Below are 14,240 nucleotides of genomic sequence, written 5' to 3' on the forward strand. Positions count from 1 at the left end.
ATCAACAGGCTCTCTCAAGTCAAGAACTAGAAGTCAGTGAAACTGTGAGTAAAAATTAGACCATTTATTCAGATGAGGAGTTATAAAGGTAAATACTCAACTTTAGGCAGGTTGACCTTAGTAAACTGAGATGAAAGACACAATCTTAGCATGGCACACAAAACATAAATGTTGTACTGTCTCTCTGAGGCAGTATTACCTAATTAATACTATGTTAGGACTCTCAGTAGTGAAAAAATCATAGTTAAAAGATACCTAGAACAAGAAGAGCTTCAAGCAGAGAGGCATCATGAACAGAAGAAAACTTAAGCAGAAGAAAAAAGCATCTCAAAGGACTCCTTAAAGAGGACAACCAAGTCAAGGGAAGGGGGCAATAAAACAGCTATAAGTTGTGTAAGTAGGGAAAGAAGGAAGCTCATAATGTTAAAATCTAAAATAAATTCACCATCAGAACAACTTCCATCAGCCTGCATCGCTGCATTACTGAGCTATATTCTTTGGTACACCTAAGTTTTATTGATTTTACAACTATAAAGCAAACAGCGGACACTGGAAATACATTGGATAGGTCTCATTACAAATCTCCCTGTCTGTATCTTAGAACATTCTTAAGCTGCATTTAGCAAGCAACCTGAAAAGCGCTGATATACTGTGTACACTTATTAGAGACATGACTGTATTTGCCTATTTCTTCCCAGTAGGTAAAAACGGGCTGTTTTCATTGGATGATCTCCAGAAATGAAATCAGAGCACAGCATTGTGATTACTCAGCTCATACAATGAATTCCCAGTTTCAGTAAGAATAAGTAACATTCTAATTTAGAGTTGATATTTGACACCGTATAAGAGGGGAGGGGTCCACTTTCCATTTTCTCCTTAGACAACAGTGGTAAACTGCAAAACTCCCTGCTAAAATGTATGATCTTTGGAGAATGCTAATTGACCTACTAAAGTTGGCTTATTTTATTCGGTGAAATTTGCTTATCACAGGCCTCTAGGTGCTTTACATAAACAATATAAATGAAAATAATGAATAGACCAAATACCTAAGTGACAATGGGGACCACATCAATAGCTGTCTGCCCAACAGAATACGGCTCAAAAGAAACTGTATTATAGCATCTGATCATCTCAGAAGAAGGAACTTTCCCCCCTTCTGAGGTTTGTTTTATTTCCAAGCACAGGGGGATTTGTTAGTTTGAGGCAGATCAGGTATATCCGCCCCTTGCAGACTGCAGAGCACGGCAGTTCTGTGGATATGAGTACATGTCGAATTGATGCCATCCTGTGGGTGTGGAAAGTGGGTATGCAGGGAGCGCAGGCAATCCTGATGGGAACGGTACACGCTCCCACACTGCCAGGGCAGACTTCTCCAGTGTGGTGGCTGGTCCAAGACTACAAACAGAGCGAAGCTGTCGAGCTCACGGGAACCCTTCTGTTGATTCCCCACACTCACACAGGCATGAGGACAGGCACACCAGCAGCAGAGGTTATCTCTGATTTTATGCATTTTCCAAAGTAGAGGATTTCTCTCAACCCGAATTTTTGTTGTTGCTGTTGTTGTTGCTATTTCTTTGCATTAAGTCTAGGGAGACTTCTGACCAGGATGAAGCGAGCACATCGTCTTCTCACAGAAAGGCTCATCCAGCAGCAATGTTCTCTCCAGGTCAACCAAGTCAGAAAATAAACCACATATGTAGGAACATGGGCAGGATCTGAGAGTAAAACAGTCACCCAACGTGAGTCACAATAATGCTTGAGGGATATAAATTATGAAACTGCAAATTTAATATCGAAATAACCAGACTAGACTTATGCTAGCTAGCTACCAAAACAAAGTTCATCATAGCTTCATTCACCTGGCTGTTCAGGCAGCTTCATTGCTCACTCTGAACTTGCCAGGTCCAGGCTGCTAGTGAGCTGGAGTCTCAGGGGGCTCTATGGCCCACTTGTCCCACGGGAGTAGTTTGGCAATACTGACTGCCCTTCCTGATGTGAGGGCCAGAGGAGAGACCACTCCATTTCAGAAAGCAGGATCCTAGGCAGGACCAAACAGGCACTGCCTGCCAGACACTTGTGCCCCGCTGTCAACACCCCTTGCAGCGTAGTGCTCAAACTGGGATAGCAGATTGCCAGCTGTGACTAGTACATATCATTCACGACATTCATGATTCCCAGAACTATGCAACTCAGCTGTCTTAAAAGTAAGTGCATCTGCTGATTCTCTGGCCAGTGGAAGCAAAGCAGACAATAATGCCTGTTCTTTACATACTTCATAACACTTAGGAGCAGGTACATGGAGTCAGAGACGTTCCTCCTCTTCACAGATTTAAAAGTTTGGATGGGAAGAAGCCTCATTCAATCTTCTGCTAATACAATATGAAACACTCTTCACAGCTGTAATTTCCTGTAGCATCTAAAATGTTTCCTGTTAATATTTTCCATGTTGTTGCTGGTTTTATGAAAAAAATCCCCTAAATATTAACATTTTCAGATGGCAGAATGGAAAAAGCTAACATAACTCTTAGAGACACAGCATATAAATCCAGAAATAGATCTAAAGCCAGATTTCTCAGCACTCCCTAAATTCTGTCACGGGGAACAGACCAAAACTCCAGTCCAACCTTCTGCTTTTCCTCACCCAGTGCTCAGATGCTGTAATTTAACCTCATTTCTAGCCAGAAGACAAGCCTCATTTCTGTAGTGTAACACAGATTGTGCACATTTATTTTCTCATTGTATCCATACTAATTCCTTTGTTGCCTCCTCCTCCCATTGCCATGGCAAATAATAATGCTACCGTTGCTTATAATGCTTGGAGGAGAAACCTTAGGCTCTTTCTCTGGGAAGAAAAAGACGTTTAGTAACTATAAAGATAGCTACTCTGTGCTCTTGCTATTGAAAGTTTTTAGCTCAATGGGAGGTTTGAGAGACAGGGAACAATAAACACAATAAAGCTACAAAGTAGCCAAAAACAAAACTAAACAAAAAACCCTGGGGTTTAGTCCTATAGTGGCTCTCGGCTACTCTCACAAAGTCCATTTTAAAAGATTTACTGACTGCCCATATTGTGAGCAGCTAAAGGATGAGGGACGTCTACAAAGAAGACCAGAACTATGCTAGGAGAAGTGTGCCCAGCATTCGCTAGGAGCTTTATTGCCCCAAGAAAACTAGAAAATGCCTTACCCTTGTAGACAGCAGCAACATACCCAGTAAACAACTTCTATTATTATTCTGCTGTTTCTTTGTCTGTGCTGCCTGGAGGGCAGAACCAACTTTGATGGTATGAGTATTTGTTTGGCTACCCTGGCTGCCCAGCCTAATTACTCAGCAAAAAACAGTGGGCTGATTCCTCATCTGGTAACTGTAACTCAGCAACTGCCAGCCCCTGTCAGTGAAGCGAGGTGTATTTATACCAGCCGAGCTCCGGCTGTCTGTCTGTCTCATAATCCGGCACAGGGCTACAGGATTTATGCAGCGTCTCCTCTCTAGCTAAGCAAGAAAAATATCAAATTGGACATATTTGCAAGACTGTGCAATTAGTTGCTGAATTGCGTGTGCAGATTAACATTTGTTCATGTATCTACCTACTCATGAACAAATTTTCAGTAATGATCTCTACAGCTGTGGCCATAATTTGTGTACTCGGAGACCAAGAATATTGGCAATCAAATGTCTTGTGTGTGCCCACAAATCTGGGAAAGATCTAACACGGGATCAAGGCATGCCTTTTGAGAGCTTTCTTGTTCTGGCTGGGTACTCACTTATTCCAATGGAGAAAACAGTGAATTGGTTGAGATTCTTGTTAGTGACAGTAGAGGAAGACAAGCAGACCAGACTGAAGATAAAAATGTACCTCTAATTTCAGAAGATCTTGCTGCAAATTGGCCTAGTTTGCGGCTTATATGAACAGTGAAATATACTCCCTCTTCCCAGACAGCGTTCGGGATCTACCACAGACACTGCTCAGTTGAATGCTATATACAGCTTTTGAAGATCTTTGCAAACTTTCTGGTTGAAATTAAAAGCAAAACTACATATATCATTTCACATAAGAAACTTTTTTTCACTCAGAATATGCATGTGATTTTGGCTTTGTCTTAAATCACTGTAAAATTCCTAGCCAGGCTTTTGTTAAAAAGTGAAAAGCATGCTTGTTTCTGTGGCCATCTTGTGCCAGAAATACAGTGGCTGGCAAAGCCCTGCTTTAACAGGAACAACTTGCGACCCTATAGCTCACTCTGAATCGCACTGTCCTGTACACACAGCGTCACTTAAATCAATGAGGCGGTATGTGGGATACAAGAGAGTCTCGGAGTCTGTTCCGTAACAAGGGACTCCTTATTTGTCCACCTTTTTTCCATAGACAGCTGCAGGTGTTTCAGCCAATCTAACGGACGGCAAAGCATGAGGCCCACGCCTATTTGTAGATCGGTCTCTTAAGAGTGCCATTACTGGGTTTTTCATATTTGTGATCACAAACCCATACCTTGCCATTCGTATCTCTTCATATTTTGATTATTTAGATGCAAATCCACAGCACATAACAAATTCCCCCTCTCTCAAAATGCAATCGATTTTAAAAGCATGCAAGCAAAAACCTGAGCGCTCAGAGTCTTTGCAAGTGTCCATGACATGAAAGACTTTAAGTGACTGTAAGCTATTTTCCTTGCTGTCAAGCTGCCAGATGATTTTCCTGCCATTAGCACATGCCTATACAGGCCAAACTAATGCTTGCCGTTTTGGACATATGTGAGGAAATAAACATAATTACAAGCAAGATGTAATCACAATTGCTTTACTATTAAAGCTGCTGTATGCTCTCACGGTTTAGTTAACAATACATGCAGAAGAGTGGAATTGCTTGATGTTCTCAGAAAAGGGGAAAAGAGGGAAAAAAGATAAATATGGCCTCTTTCATTTATATCTGTGAAAACACAAGATTTAAATGCAGAATTTGACTTTCCAAATATCACACCAAAAACCTTTTAACAAAAACAGCAGGGAGAGAAAGCTCTTTAAACCATGATATTCCATGAAGGATTATGAAAATAGAGGTCATTGCAAGAAAGAGAATTGCAAATACAACTTGAAAAGCTTCTCACATTTGTAAATACATCGAGGAGAATTTATTCCTCTCTGGTTTTGCTACCAAAGGATATTTACAGGTTCCCAGGGAAAAAGGAAGAAAAAAAAATGACATCAAATTTGATATACTCTGTGTGGTGCAACATGCTGATGTGTAGTAGTAACACTCAACTGAGCTTCAAAGGAAATGAGTTTTCTAGGCTGGAGTTACACATTACGGGCCTGATCCTGACAACACACTGAGCATTTCCTGAGAGCTTTCGCATGCCCTCAGCTCTTGCTGAATTCAGAGACAGCTTTTGATTTCTTTTGGTGCTGGATTATGATCAGAAGTAATGAGACAAAAATGTAGTGTGCTTCAAAGCAAGAACTGAGGCTCGTCTTTTTACAGAGCCTATCATGCTGGGGCCCCCATCCTTCGTTAGGGCTTCCGGAGTGATAAAATAATAACAATTATGATCCTAATAACAAAATGAATCCTGGTTTGTCTGTTCAGACAGTCCCAGACTCTGCACAACAACATATCTTACATACTCAGCACAAGAAGGAAATGCATCTGGGCTACTTGCATAGGTGCTTTGGCATATTACTGACACAGAAGTGGCTGAATATGTTCCCAAGCCTTTGACTGACAGCTGTTATTAGCAGGTTTCGGTGACCTGGATCAGCGAGGTCTGTTTTTCAGCAAACCCCGAGTACCAACAGTCTTAAAATTATACTTCTTGAATGCATGGGCTATCTTATTTCCAATCAACTAAACCCACTGCCACATGCAGACGACGTGCAGGCAGCACCCTTCAGACTCGAGCCATAGGAGGTGCTAATTTGTGACAGACGCAGCTAGCAGGTCCTGTTTTCCATCCATTACTGATGAATAACTCCCACAAACTTCAGCTCAGTTCAGATGGTATATGCACTCTCAGATGACCAAGGCATAAAACTCCTACTGATTTAAACTACATAATCTGAAACTTCAGATATTTCTCCACTTGCTCTGTGAAAATAAACTGGAATAAAGTGACGCACACCAGAACCAGCCTTCCCTGCCCAAACTTCTGGTGAATCCAAATACTGGAGAAGATCCCTCTGAAGTCTGAGACACAGTACAGGTGGTAGCTATCCACACTGCAAAAACAGTCCAAACACTGCTCATCTCTGTAAAAGGCCACATTTAGGTCTGCCTTTCCCTCTCAGGCTATACAGTTTTGCTTGAACTTGGCAGTTACTTTACAGCTGCAAGGTGAAACTCTGATGACTGAAATCAATGGCAAAGTTCTCACCAGTTTTAGCAGACCCAGGATTTCACCTTATGATTTCCTTCTGTACAAGAAAAAATCAAGCAGAGATGGAGCTCAACTTCTCACTGCCCAGACATCTGATACCAATAATACTTTTTTACTCTGTCCAAAACTATATTTAAATTGCATTTCTGGCAGGTTTTGAGATGTGTGATATAGATCTCCTGCTATCACATCAGATGTAGTTTCCTTCAGAACTGTTGAACCAGATGTAAAATGTGAGAGATGTAAAAAGTAAAATAAAAACCCTGCTCAGAGTAAAGTGTTTCTGGCATGTGGCTATTATATATGGGGGTTTTAGATGTATATCTGTGCTCCAGCCATTTAAGAAGGTACACAGTACCATAACTCTATTGGAGCTGATTAGTGCCAGCTACTTGTGGTCAGTAGGAATTCAAAAACCAAGGGCTGCCAAATACTAACAATTTATAAACTGTATGCCAGCAATGTGCTGCAACCGAATATTCTGTAGCGCACTTAATTTCAAAGTAGAGCCATATTTAGAAGACTGAGGGGGGGAAAAAAGAAGCTAATATATCACATCAGTATTTGATTTTCAGCACTTAGAACTATACATGTTCTGTTTCTTACTGACAAAGAGATCCGGAGGCACAGAGTGAAAGGAATTCTTGCAAGGATGTCAAGCATCAATATATTTGCACAGACAACAGGTATAGCTGTAAAGTAATTCTCCCTTTTCAAGCATAAAATAGTCTCTTACAAATCTCAGTTGCAAATGTGTGTAGGTATAGATTTGAGTTACAAATGAAGAGCAGTGACGAAATACTTTGGCAGCAAAGGTGAGTCAAAGCACGGTGACACCGAGGAAGAAACAGCTGCACTCGCAGCACATGAGCATCCCGCGTCTATCCCACTCCCCACAGACTGAATGATCACTTGCATGACATTCAACACTATCTGAGGAGCAAAGGAATTTAACCAACTGCCTGTTCTTAAGAGAGAAGGGCAATGATTCTCCTGTCACTAGTTTTATCTCTTTGCGACCCCTTCCTAGTCCAAGGAAATCACTCCTGATTTATCGTACTGAGAGAAGAATTAGTCTGAGTCTATTTCATCACAAGAGCCCAAGTCCTCCAAAAAGCAGGGCTTCCCGTCTCACAGGGACTCGATTTTTGCCTCTCCCTGGTGATTATGTGTCTATTAACATCCCAAAGACACTATGCTGCATAGTGTCTTCAGTTAGCTACTACAGCTTGCACCAAACTAAAAATGAATATAACTCTGTCTGGTGACCAAACCAAGAGAAAAAGAAGGGGAAAAAAAGCCATAAAGCCAGTTCATCCAATCATCAGGAATCAAAAAAGGCTTCTCAGGAAAAAATCCAATGAGACAAAAATTCTGCCTGATCCCAGGAGAAAGGAGATGGCTTTGTTGTACGCAGCACCCTGACACTAGCCCAGAGATGCAGAGATGGACACTACTGACAAACGGGCACAAAGAATTGAATCTGCTGTAAAGCAGAGAAGGCTCCTTCTATCATTCTTGTCCATGAAAGATACCCAAGGGATCTATCTTTTTTTTTTACTATGAACAAAAGACTTCCACAGCTTATCAAGCCAAAAAGCCTCACTGAATTGAACTGAGTTAGAAGTAGAGCTAAAAAAAAATTCACCCATAATCCTTGTAGTTAGTCTGTATCTACACAGCATTCTCTGTAAGTACCTAAATCCCCTTAAGTAAACACAATATACTGAAAACTCTAAGCTTAAACAAGCTCCTTCACTGTTATCAGCAACTTTTAAGAGTTCAAGGAAGCAAAAATGCAAATCAGATCTTTGACAACCCGGCTCCCTGATCAAGACACGGGGCACAGGAACCAAGCAAAGAGCCCCAGCATGACTGGAGAGCAAAGAATGTGATAATTCCCGTCCTTGCTGACTTCTGGCAAGTGCTGCTTGGATATTTTAATATCACTGTAATTCGTAATTGTTCAAATTGATGACATCCCAGTTAATGGAGCTATAAAAATTTACATGAGCTGAGGCTCAAGGCTCAAAGGCAATGCCTGTAGGATGGAGTGTGGGGATTTGGGCAAGGGGAGTTCAAGTGGCCTCCATGCTTGATACAGACAGGCTTAAATTGGGCCATTTTGATAGAGGTCTGAGAATGCTCAGGGAACGATTTTTATAGCACCAACAGTCAAGAATCTTTCACAATGTCACTGGCAGGGCGACTTCAAACTTTCCCCACTGTATATTGCACACAGCTAACATGGGAATCCCCAAAAACATGTTCGGGGCACCTCACCCTCGTGCATCCAGCTGTGAGGCAGTGTGCTGAAAACAAAGCAGTGTCTCTGATTATTCGTAACCAGGAGTGTTGCACATTCTTTGGAAAGCATACATCATCCTTTGTACTCAGGAAGAGTCGCGATACACCCTGGTTTACCCAAAGGGCCTTAGCAGAAGCTGTGGAGTTAGAAACATACTTGTGATGACAAACATAGAGATTTCTCAATATGTATTTTAATTTGGGATCCTGCACTGAATTACCACACCCCACTCCTGCAAACACAATCTTAGACAGGGCAAATATTTCATTAATAGGAAATCCAGATGTTCTCTCACATAGTAATGGAAAAGATCACTATAGACTATGTACCGTAGATACCAGTTATGATCTTTCACATACATTTTTAGAGACATATTGTAATTTAAAAACACCCTGAAACTGATTCTAATAGTAAGTGACATTTTAGTTCAGTCACAATTACAATCAAACAGACTTACTCTTCACATTAGTAGCAGGGTATGATCCTTAAGTTCATACAGGGTTAAGTTTGTCATCCTCAGAGATTTCTTAATGACCCTTGTTATCTAAACCCTGATTCAGAATGGTGGCTGTGTATTACGTTTTCAATGCACATCCTCAGACATATTAGGACACGAAGTGAACCTGACAGGGAGAAGAATATTTCCTTTCTCCTCTGAAATGCCCCAGGAGGGTTTTCTGCAGGTGACCTCCTCAGACCTTGGCTCTACATTAGAGTTATTGTCCTGAGAGAAGATTCAGTTAAAACACTCAATTCATTTCATATAGTGCTCTCGAGTTTATTCTTGGTGGCAGCTAACTTGTAAAATTTTATTATGGACACTTCTTTGGTTTGCTTGATGGAAAACAATTATTCTATCATCAGGTCTAAACGATATACCTTGGCGGACCACACAATTTTCTTTCCATTACTGTTTTCAGATAATTTCTGCTTAAAAAGAAGTTCAAAATATCCTTCCTAGTGTGGTATTATCAATATATTAATTTAGACCTCACAATTCTAAATTGCTGTGTTCAAATAGGTCTGATATCCTAAATTAAGCCTTATAACTTCTGAATACAACCTGTTGACCAAAATAATAATAATATTAATAATAATTAGTAGTAGTAATAATAATAATAGTAGTAGTAGTAGTAGTAGTAGTAGTAGTAATAATAATAATAATAATAATAATAACAATAATAATAATAATGATGTAGCAGCATGCTGGTGTCTCTTACAAGAGCAGAGCTCACTGTCATAGGCAATACACAAATGCTTGGTAAGAGTTCATCTATGCCTGAAACTGCCTACACTATTAGCAGACAGAACGAGACAGTGCAGAAGACTCCTACCCTAGTAAGTGAAGCTGAAGCGCAGAAAAATATGCAACTTCTGCACAAATAAACAAGCTATCTCTGAACAAGCAGATGTGTCTCCACAGCCTTGCACAGACACCAGCTCACACCCCAGAAGCAGCAGGGACCTGTCGGTGCAGCAATGCCCCTGCTTTACTAGCTCTGCTTTCTAAACAGGCCGATGCAGCCGCGCTGCTTCCAGAGCCAGCCTATCTAGAAGTAACTCGGGTATCTCTGCCCTTAATTACAGAGGGTAGGTGTACCCCACATAACTCAGAAGGTTTGAGAAGGGCTATGCTGCCACCTAGAACCAAGACTACTAAATCCCAGCCGAGAAGAGTAGCTCTGACTCTGTTCAGGTGTGGGGCTTCTTAGTCAGTGGAATTTTCTCCACAGTAGCCCTGGCATTTACTTGGGGAAAAATGTCAATGACAGCAGAGCTAAGCCCAGACAATTTATTTACATGCATGTTTTGAGATGATTGTAGAGCGTACCTGACCTTGAAATATATTGCTCTACAGGGACTTTGGCAGGGAACTATTCTTACACTACAATAAAATTTTCAGTGCTGTGACCCCACCGTGGTTTCGTGACATCGCCCTTACGCCTGCTCTGGAGTGACAACCCACCAGCTGAGGCAAGAAGCTAAAGCCACTCTCTCACTTCCCTGAACGCTGTGTGTTCTCTAAGATAAGAGAAGTAAAAGTGGATAATGAATGTATGTGAAACCTTTTAAAACTTCACCAGGATTAGAGAAAAGAACCCAACCGTCTGCAAACTGCAGCAGGTGCAGCCCCTCAGAACCAAAGGTGTTTTAAGAAATGGACAAGTTTGAGTCAGATGGGCCTATTTTCTGGAAAAAATAGAGCATTTCAGGCGTTATGTGCCCCCTCTCTTTCATACAGACACATGCATTAGAAGTCTGATACACATTCAAAAACAATGAAAAATTCCCACTAATTTCACTAGGCATCAGGTAAGGATGGTCCGTACTTACAGCCCAAAATATCTGTATCAAACCTTTTTTTTTAAATCCCTGGGTAACAGGCATTTCAATTGAGGTTCACCTCTTATCTCACAAATTTGCTGTTTCCGAGTTGCTGTTTCTAGTAGAATTTTCTCTTGCAAAACAATCTGCCATCTACTGAAAAATTCACAGATACTTATAGAGGCATTTTTCATATATTTGTGAAATATATATCAAGTGAAAAATCCAAGCCACTAGAAATATTATGCAGTTTCTTCAGTGCGCTGTACAGTCAGATTGCTCTGATGAGGTGGCAGATGCAACCTCGGAAATTAAAGTAAAGCTAGTACTGTGGATTTGTATTTAGAATCTGGTTGAAAGCACAAGAACATTTGAAGCAGCTTTGTGCAAAGCCCATTCACAGGGATGAATCTTGTTTTGTAGCAAATATGGTGGGGTTAAAGTCGACTGAAAAAACCCAGGTCTCCTGGAGGAAAATACACAGAACGTGATTTTATTTAAGGCTTAGTAGAAAGTCCTAGGAAATCATTCAGTGTTTTTTTTCATGCTTGCACATACACTTGAACATCAATTTGGAGGCATGCAGAATTATATGATCCCATGGAAATTAACATGGTAATGAATATTAACATGATAATTAATAATACACTTAAATGTGTGTCATGCAGTTGAGTGAGCCAAGAATGAACCAAATGTATTGTACCAACTAACCCCCCACAGTTACAAGACAGAAATGAACAGCATTTTGTAATTATACACAGTGACATATTTTCTCATATCTACTGCCAAAAAAAATATCACTTTTTGGAATTAAAAGAGAGAGCAGCAAATAGAAACAGCTATGTCATCAGTAATTGCAAACATGTTTTCAGCTCCAGCTTCTGATAACTATCCAAAGACATTCTTCTAATTGGTAAAATTGACAACTGTCCAAAAATAAAGGAGTCCTTAAGGGCCATGTTCACTCCTAACAAGTCAGATAAAGAAATCAGAGTGCCAGAGGAGTACCTAGAAAGTTTTGCAAGGAGATGGGAATTAGCAAATAAGCAGCACAACCAAAAAGTAAACGGTGCTGCTTGTAAAGGGGCTTTTTAGATATTACAAGATTCTATTAACTTTGCCCCATGGGGCCTGATCAAGTTGCCCATGAGAGATGGGCAACAGATTGACTTACCGTATTTAAAATATAACCATCTCTCACAGGAACACTAAGAGGATTGCTTAAGACAAGTCTTCTTAACACAGGAGCTCTCTAGCATGTGATAAAACAAGCTGGCAAAATCCAAAACAACTTTCCAGCTGATACCGAGTCAAAGAACTTGGTTCCAGAGCTTTACAACTAAAAGATGCTTTTGTAGGCCGCTATTCTTGGACACAGGCGAGATCTCAGTTCGAGATGGTGTCTCATGTTCCTCAGTGGTAGGGGGAGAAGCCAATGATCCCATAGACAAACCCCCACCCCACTTACAGGTAAAGTGGCTTATGTAAATGAGGTCTATAAAATGATCCAAAGGCAGGCAGGGGAAGACTCTGCCAGATCTCCTCTGCAGCCAGAAAGACATTTCACCAGCCTGATCATGTTTGAACATTAATCCTTACTTAACAAGGATTACTGCTTGATAACATCACAGGCAAGAAGGAAAGTAAGGTCCCTACTCTGAAGTTTCTTATCTAAAGAAATTTTGTCTTTCAAGTATCATACTATACCCATGTTAAACAATGAAGCCAGAAGAAGCCCACAGATTCTGGTCCTCGTGTACTGAACAGGAATTAGGACACTGAATGCCTCTAATATTCTGAGTCTAGGGAATCCAGAATCCCAAAATATCTGCAAGTCATAGATGACATACAAGTAATGAAAAAAACTTCCGTGATAATAGCCTTAGTGCAAAGGTGCCTATTCCAGCTGGATTCCAGCTGGAACTGACCTAGGAGAGTTCTCAGCAAGAGAAATGTCTCCTTATTCACCTGGCTGAACAACCAGGTACTAAAAGCCTATAGGATCTACTAATCTCTGTCCACTCACCACACAGGTATATTCCATACATCCCATATCAATATTTTCCCATTTGCTACTGATGGTTGTGGGAGAAGTCAGTTGCCAGTGACTTCACATGTTCTGACCTTAAGTTCAAAGATATCTTCATGTTCTCGCTCCCTTGAAATCAGCATTTCTCCCTATGATTAGCTGCCTCCCGTCTACTTGTAGTGTTGAAGCTACTAAAAATACCGTATTCAAAGAATGATTAATAAAGCTTGTTGGGGCCCAAGAGTTGCCATGGAGATAGCTTTGTGTACATCTTAAAGTATGTGTAAATATGTATTTGGACAGTTGTTAAAAACATGTATAATTTTTCCCAAACACCACAGCTCTTTCCAAACAGCATAGTTTGATGGCATAATGCACATTTAAAGATTTTTTAATAGTCTGTTTTATCTATAGTTATTTACTCAATAGAATACATCAAGCCTTCAAAACCTTTGTGGGCTATGTGTGAAGTAGGCATTCACCCAGTTTTTTAAAAACGTGTCATTTGTGCAGTGGATTGATCTGCAGAAGACATTACAATCAGACACTGCGCTCACGAAAAATAAGACTTTAATATTACCTGGGGAGAATTACTGTGATACTTCTACAACCACAGGGGACAATTCTGCTTTCAGGATGCCAGTGTAAATCCAAAGCATGTCCATTAAACCAATGCTCTTACACTGTTTTTTTTCTTCTTGGTAAGTGGCAGCATAATTCAACTCTTTCTGAAACACATGGAAAATTACAGAGGAGGCAGAGCCTACTGGTAGTAAGATTTCCAATAATTCAGTTTAAAATACAGTATGAACAAACATTTAGTAAAGGCTCTCAGAAAATCCTGTTCCTCTCTATTTTAGCTGGCCTCTTTCATGTAAAACTTGAACTGAAATCTCCTTTCTCAAGTTTTACACTCTGCTCAATTCAGACATGGTAATAGATGTTGGTAAAGAAAGAATCCGACAAGTAGCACACCACAAGTTCTTCAAGCATAAATTATTTTGAGACATGCTTCCCATTCAGTAGATCACTCACAAAAATCTGGTTTCTATTTCAGTACTGTCACTACTCTGTTGGTAGTAACCTGGTCATCTCTTAACATCACACCTCAGTCTTCTCCCTCAAGTCCTTTGCAATTTGTTTTGAGATATAATGGTGCAAAGAGTTCTCCAACAACTATAAATGGTTACGATTGGTTTTCCTGTTG

Source organism: Ciconia boyciana, chromosome 9, assembly GCF_034638445.1.
Source record: "Ciconia boyciana chromosome 9, ASM3463844v1, whole genome shotgun sequence".
In the NCBI taxonomy this organism is placed as follows: domain Eukaryota; kingdom Metazoa; phylum Chordata; class Aves; order Ciconiiformes; family Ciconiidae; genus Ciconia; species Ciconia boyciana.